The 6,617-nt window shown below is 40.0% G+C and overlaps 1 protein-coding gene across 1 annotated transcript in view; it reads right to left on the reverse strand.

Moving 5' to 3' along the window:
* DMGDH (dimethylglycine dehydrogenase) overlaps window positions 1–6,617 on the reverse strand; it is an 87,497-nt gene that overhangs the window by 68,849 nt on the left and 12,031 nt on the right. The window lies entirely within an intron of this gene.

Consider the following 6,617-nt stretch of genomic DNA (forward strand, 5'->3'; position numbering starts at 1 on the left):
AAGGTAATCTGGAAGTTCACAGAACCTCCAGGAGGGCCAGAGTCAGACTGATGTCAATGAACAACACTCACAGCAGTTTGCCTGTGAACCTACTATTGACAGTGCTATGAGGACCCGCATCCATCACTTGCTGCTTTGGCCACAACCCAGGCCAGAAAAGGGATTCCTTCCGATGCCTACTTCATCACCAGCTTGCTTCTCAGTCAGACTCTCAATTCATGTGTCTCACTAATAGGGCCAAGGTCACAGGCCTGCTACAACCTGTCAGGAAATTGAGCTTTGGGGCTTCTCCCTTGGGAAGACAGGACTCCTAAAATAGTAAAGTATACCAATACATAGAAAAATATTCGAAGGTTGGCAGGCAGTCAGACAACATGGTCACATTAATAAGTAGAAATCAAATATCCAGTTGAGTACAATTACCCCTATGATGCTATACATTAGAACTTAATTATATGTGTGAATATATATCATTTTTATTACATAATTAGAGGCCGATTCACAAAATTCATGCAGGGGGGAGGGGGAAGCCCCTCTATATCTATATGAGCATCACCACTGACTGATGGGAGATGAGGACTAAGAGGAGAGCAGCAAGAGCATGGGTCATCCAAAGAACAAGCTAAAATTTTGTTACTCGGCACTTTGTTTATACAGTAACAATTGCCACAGGACAAACTACATTTTATGTCAATGTAACCAAATGCTTGGGATTGGGGGAAAATAGTCAAAAAGGAAAGTAGGTAAAGAGTTGAGGCCCATGTTCAAGTTCCAATGGTTCCAATAAAGATATTTGTGATCTTGACAAGTCACTAAATCAGTTTAAGCCCCAACATCTTAAAAACAGACAGAAAAAAATGTGAGGAAAGAAGGCAAACCATGGAAAGGGAGAAAATCATTGCAAATCATATAAGTGATTAGGGTTAATATCCCTAAAGAACTTCTACAACTCAACAACAACAACAAAAACTGATTTTAAAAATGATCAAAGGACTTCAATAGTCATGCAAATTGCCAACAAGCACATGAAAAGATGTTCAGAATTACTAATCATTAGGGAAATATAAATCAAAACCACAATGAGATATCAAGGACACCAATTAGAAGTAAACAGTGTCAGTGAGAAGAAGGTAAAATTGGAATCCTTGTGCAATCTTGGTGGGAATGTAAAATAGTATAGCCACTATAGAAAATGGTATGGTGGTTCCTTACAAAATTAAAATAGGATTACCATATGATTCCACTCTGGGCGTATACACAAAAGAATTGAAAGCAGGGATTCAAACGGATATCTTTAAAGCCATGTTTGAAGCAGCATTATTCACAGTAGTAAAAAAAAAAATAAATAAGTAAATAAAATTGAAGTAACCCAAGCTTAAATCAACAGGTGGATGGATAAACAACAGGTGGATGGATAAGCAGGTGGATAGAAAGTGTGGTATACACATACCATGGAATATTATTCAGCCTTTAGAAGAAAGGAAATTTTGACACATTATAAGCCTTTAAGACATCATGTTAAATAAAATAAGCTAGTTATAAAAGGACAAATACCATATGATTCCACTTATATCAGGTACATAGAGTATTCAAAATCAGAGGCAAAAAATAGAATGGTAGTTGTCAGCAAATAGGCGAAGGGTACATGGCAAGGGTATTGTTTAAGGGGCACTACTAGTAAGTGTCAGTTTGGGAAGATAAAAAAAAGTTCTAGAAATGAATGGTGGTGATGGTTACACAAAAGTGTGAATGTATTTAATGCCACTGAACTGCACATATGAAAATGGTTAAAATCAAATTTTGAGTTATGTATATCTTCTCACAAAGGGGGGGGGGAAGAGTCAGGAGAATGGTATCTCATAGACTAGTTATGCAATACAATTTGGGGCCTTGTACAAATAAGTTAATAGTTCTAAGCACCCAGAACGAGTTCCCCTATTTGACACTGTAGGGAACTCCAGACCAGAATTTCAAGCCACAGCAGTGCCTGCCATTTTTAAAAAAAGAAAAGAAAGAAAGAAAGAAAGAAAGAAAGAAAGAAAGAAAGAAAGAAAGAAAGAAAGAAAGAAAGAAAGAAAGAAAGATTTTTATTGATTTCAGAGAGGAAGGGAGAGGGAGAAAGAGACAGAAACATCAATGATGAGAGAAACTCATTAATCGGCTATCTCCTACATGCCCCACCTGGGGATTAAGCCCTCAATCTGGGTGTGTGCCCTGACCGTGAATCAAACTGTGACCTCCTGATTCATAGGTCGATGCTCAACCACTGAGACAATGGGCATGCCTGCCATTTTGTTCACTCAATTCATCACATAATGAAAGCAGATGGCATCAGTGCCCTGTCCCTTTCCCTTTACACCTCTGACTGAATCTTACCTGCAGCTGAGGGGGCCAGTTCCCTGTGGTTCAGACTCACCTGGCACCTATAGTGTCTTCCTAGAGTCATCCCACCTACTGGCCCAGGCCCCTCTCGGGTGCAGCTGCAGGCCCCTCTTCCCACTGGCAAACAACCAAAAGTTTTGTGTGAGGGAGCTCATGTCCTCAGGACAATCTTCAATCGCTGGGGAAAGGATTCAGTGGATTAGTGCTCCAGCACCCTGACCTTCCAAGTAGACAATTCAATACACTACATTTATTTTATATTTTTCAAAATGGCCTACAGCTAGCAACTGCCACAGGAAGCACATATAGACTCTATCCCCTTCCCTGTCTTACTTTTCCCACCTTTTCACTCTGGGTTCCCAGAATGGAGTCCCAGATAAAATACATGGAACCAAACAAGTATCTCAGGAACCCAATTTAAACATTCTGCTCTTTAATTTTATATTGATTTCTTTAATATTTTATAGCTAAAATTTTTGAGGTATAAGCAGTTCTTAGTTGTGTTCTAAAGTATGTTTACAAATTTATAGATGTTTTGAGACTTGAAATACATTTTCCTACTTGGGCGGGAGATTGGGTTCCCTAGTCCACACAAAGTTCTACTCTGGGGGAAACTGGAAAGGTGGTCAGGGAAGGATTTCCCAAGGAAAACTTTGACCTGAAGCTTAAAGAACCAAGAGTAAAACAGGAGAAAGCAAATGAATGCCTGGTAATTCACAGTTAACTAGTTTTCCATATTTGCCAAACATTTATTCAAATTTATGAAATAACGTATGTGGAAAGCCACTTATTTCAGCTTTATTTGAAGTAGCAAAGCATGGATATAATGTCACTGTCCATCAGTAGGGACAGGCTAAATAAGCCCTGACATATAATATTACACAATAAAATATTATGATATTAAAAAGAGGAATCATTTTGACTATTCATATGAAGTAATTTTGAAGATATACTGTTAAGTATAAAAAACAAGGTGCAGACTGTCTGTGGTGCACCAGTGCTTGGTTAAATGGGGGGCAAAAATGTTTAAGTATATTTGTTGCATGTGCACAAAATATTTCTGAATGGACACAAAATAACTGGAACATTGGTTGACTGGGTGGGGGGAACTGAGTATCCAAGGGACAGGATACCCTTTTTAACATTTAAAATTTTGAACCAAGTGAATGTCTTACCTATTTTAATTAACTAGTTAATTAAAACTAAAGTAATTAACTTTAAAAAATACATCTTCTACACATTAGGCAATGCTAACCTAATAGTCATTTAAAAATAAAATGAAACCAACACCCTGAAACAGTGTTTTAATTTTTCCTTTTTATTGTTTACTCTAGATTATGATTGCATAGTTAACCTCATTAACAATTAATGGGTTAGTACCCTTTTGAATTTTGGGTACTTTATGCATATATTAAGTACTAAATTTATTTTTATTTTTCAAAATGGATTACTTTTGTAACAAGAAAACTATTAGACATGAGCACCAGAACCAGACTGATTGCCTATCCCAGGAAATTATGGCTTTTCCTTTCCAATATCCATTTTAAACAACAACGAAGTTTCAGAATGACTGGACAACCCAGGGGTTACACACAACCCAAAAGTCCTGGTGCATTTGTGGGTGATGGCCTTGGCAGGGCAGACTGCTTCCTTTGGTAACTAATTGTATGACCCCCGGTTTGTCTTGTCTTGTTTTATAAAAGCAGCAAAATGACACATGACCACAGAAAACAGGCTAATTGGCTGTTAGAAAACATGAGAGGAAAGGAGGGAGAGAAGAGAGACATTTCCAGAGCTAGAAAGAGAACTTAGGATGCAATTGCCATGCTGGGAGGACAGTGTAAGAACCTGGGGGGTGGGGGTGGGGTTTGACCAGAACTCACTGGAAAATCACTTAAAGACTCCCCTGTGGAACCCAGGAGACTGTACAAGCTGCCAGATCTGCCAGCTCTGAGAGAAACACTTTTTAGAAAAAAATAATTTTTTTTTTTTATTGATTTCAGAGAAGAAAGGAGAGGGAAAGAGAGATAGAAACATCAATGATGAGAAAGAATCATTGATTGGCTGCCTCCTCCACACCCCTCACTGGGGATCAAGCCAGCAACCCGGGCATGTGCCCTTGACTGGAATTGAACCTGGGACCCTTCAGTCTACAAACTGACGTTCTATCAGCTGAGCCAAACCAGCTAGGGCTGAGGAAAGCATTTTTACCTGCAGTGGAAGGAAGTCCTGAATAGTCCAGCAAACAAAACAAATAAACAAACAGAAAAACTCTAGGAACTAGGAATAAGCAGAAGTTGGAGGCACAAACGGAGGCACCCTCGGAGCCAGCCTAAGGAAGACGTGTGACCTGCCAGGGGAAAGCAGAGAGAGCACCCCGGGAAAAGGCGTTTATCTTATGCTCTAGTTTATGCCAAACCAACCTCATGTGAAGCCACTTTCCAAAAGAAATCCGGAAAGTCACTTAGCTTCAACTTGAATTTTACAAATGAAGAAACCAAGGCCCTAAAATGGGAGTAATTGTGTCAGGTGGTTTGATATACCGGAGGTGCTGGGTGGGATAACTGGTGAGTGTGGCCATGGCAACGGACAGAGGGAACAAAGTGCCATCAGAAAAGGTAAAGTGAGAAAAGGCTGTGCACCCAGGGAAGAGGATTTTAGGTGAAAAGCCCATGTTTACCACCTCTTTAGTATCACCGTGGGCAATAGTAACCAGGGTTAGAGCAAGAAGAAAACATAAGGAAAGTAAAACCTTCAATTTGGTAGAATTCAGACCAAAGGACATCCCACATGTATTTTATAACCCCAAGTACATTTACAGTTGAAAAACCAAATGCCTTTAAGTCAAGGTAAATGTGTGAAGGAGAGTATGGGACAACTGGGTCTGGTCAGACTGGCACAGGGAAGGCTCCAGGTAAAGGAATTCACATGCAATTTTTAAAAATCACTGGCCTTGCCAAAGGAAACACAGAGGTGGGCCCATTTCCATGTCAACAGTTGCAAATACTGTTTTACATGGTGTTAAAACGTAAATGCTCTTCAGAGATTTTAAAGGCTAACTGAAATATTTTTAATCTGAAGAGACCTATGAAAAGCCACGTTCACTTTAAAAGATGATTCCAACTTTTAAGTGAAAAACAGAAAGTCCTGATATTTTCCCCCTCTACATATTGAAAGGGGGACATCTTAACTTGTATGAGATGGTGTGTATCTGCCCTCCCACCCCATCCCTTGGGGGGGAAAAAAGAGTTATCCTTTACCTCCAATAACACAGGGTGTTTGAAACATTGTAGAAATGGTACGTAAATGTTTGTTGAATGAATAAATGGGGTTATAAGTAAAGCAATGCACTAGTGAAAGACCTTACTCTGGAGGTTATAAAACTGAGGGGGTTGGTCTTTAGCTCTAACCCTCCGCTTTCCATCCAGGATTTATCTCCCACCCCAAGCATCTGTGTAGGAGGCCAAAGACTTCAGTGCTATGACCTTCCTCAGCCCATTGCTCTAGAAGAGCACAAAGATCATGGGCAGCCTCCCAAGAACAGTTATGACAGAACTCACTCCCAGCGGGTATCCAAGCGGACTTGGTCCTTTGGGAACGGGGCAAAGAAACCTCAGAGCTCATGCTGATAACTATTCGAACTCTCTGAGGTCATGGTTGGGCAACAAAGAGGGGGTGCCCACCTCACAGAGTTGTTAGGAATAAGTAATACTGTGTGTGTAAAAGTCCTAACATAGTGCCAGGCACATAGTAAGTGAAACTGTGAACTCAGTGAGCTGTAGATATTATTATTACTTATTATTGAAATAGTAGGTGAAATTTTTTAAAATGGCCCTCACTAGGATGGGTGTAGGCAATTAGGATAAACTGAAAGGCTGAGGAAAAACTATATTGGATGAATTGTGAAATTGAGAATGTCTGCTTTCAGCTTTTCTTGTCAGAGCCCTGATACCGCACCCTAGCGCCTGATACCCACCACTGTGGCTGCTTCCTGCAGCCTGAGCTGGGCTCAATGCTCATCTCACCAGTATTCACCAGGTTCCTCCTATGCGTAATTAATACATTAACCAACTAAACTAGTACCTACTTAGATACTCCAATGCTTTAATGGTCAAAAATCTAGTTACTATGAAGGATGGCATTACCTCATTCCTCACTCTTGCTGGACAGGTGAAATATTAGATTATTCATATTACATGTATTCATCTGTCATCCTTTGTTCCCCCCTCCCCCCA

This window comes from Pipistrellus hanaki (assembly GCF_964339955.1).
Source record: "Pipistrellus hanaki genome assembly, chromosome: 4".
Taxonomy (NCBI): Eukaryota; Metazoa; Chordata; class Mammalia; order Chiroptera; family Vespertilionidae; genus Pipistrellus; species Pipistrellus hanaki.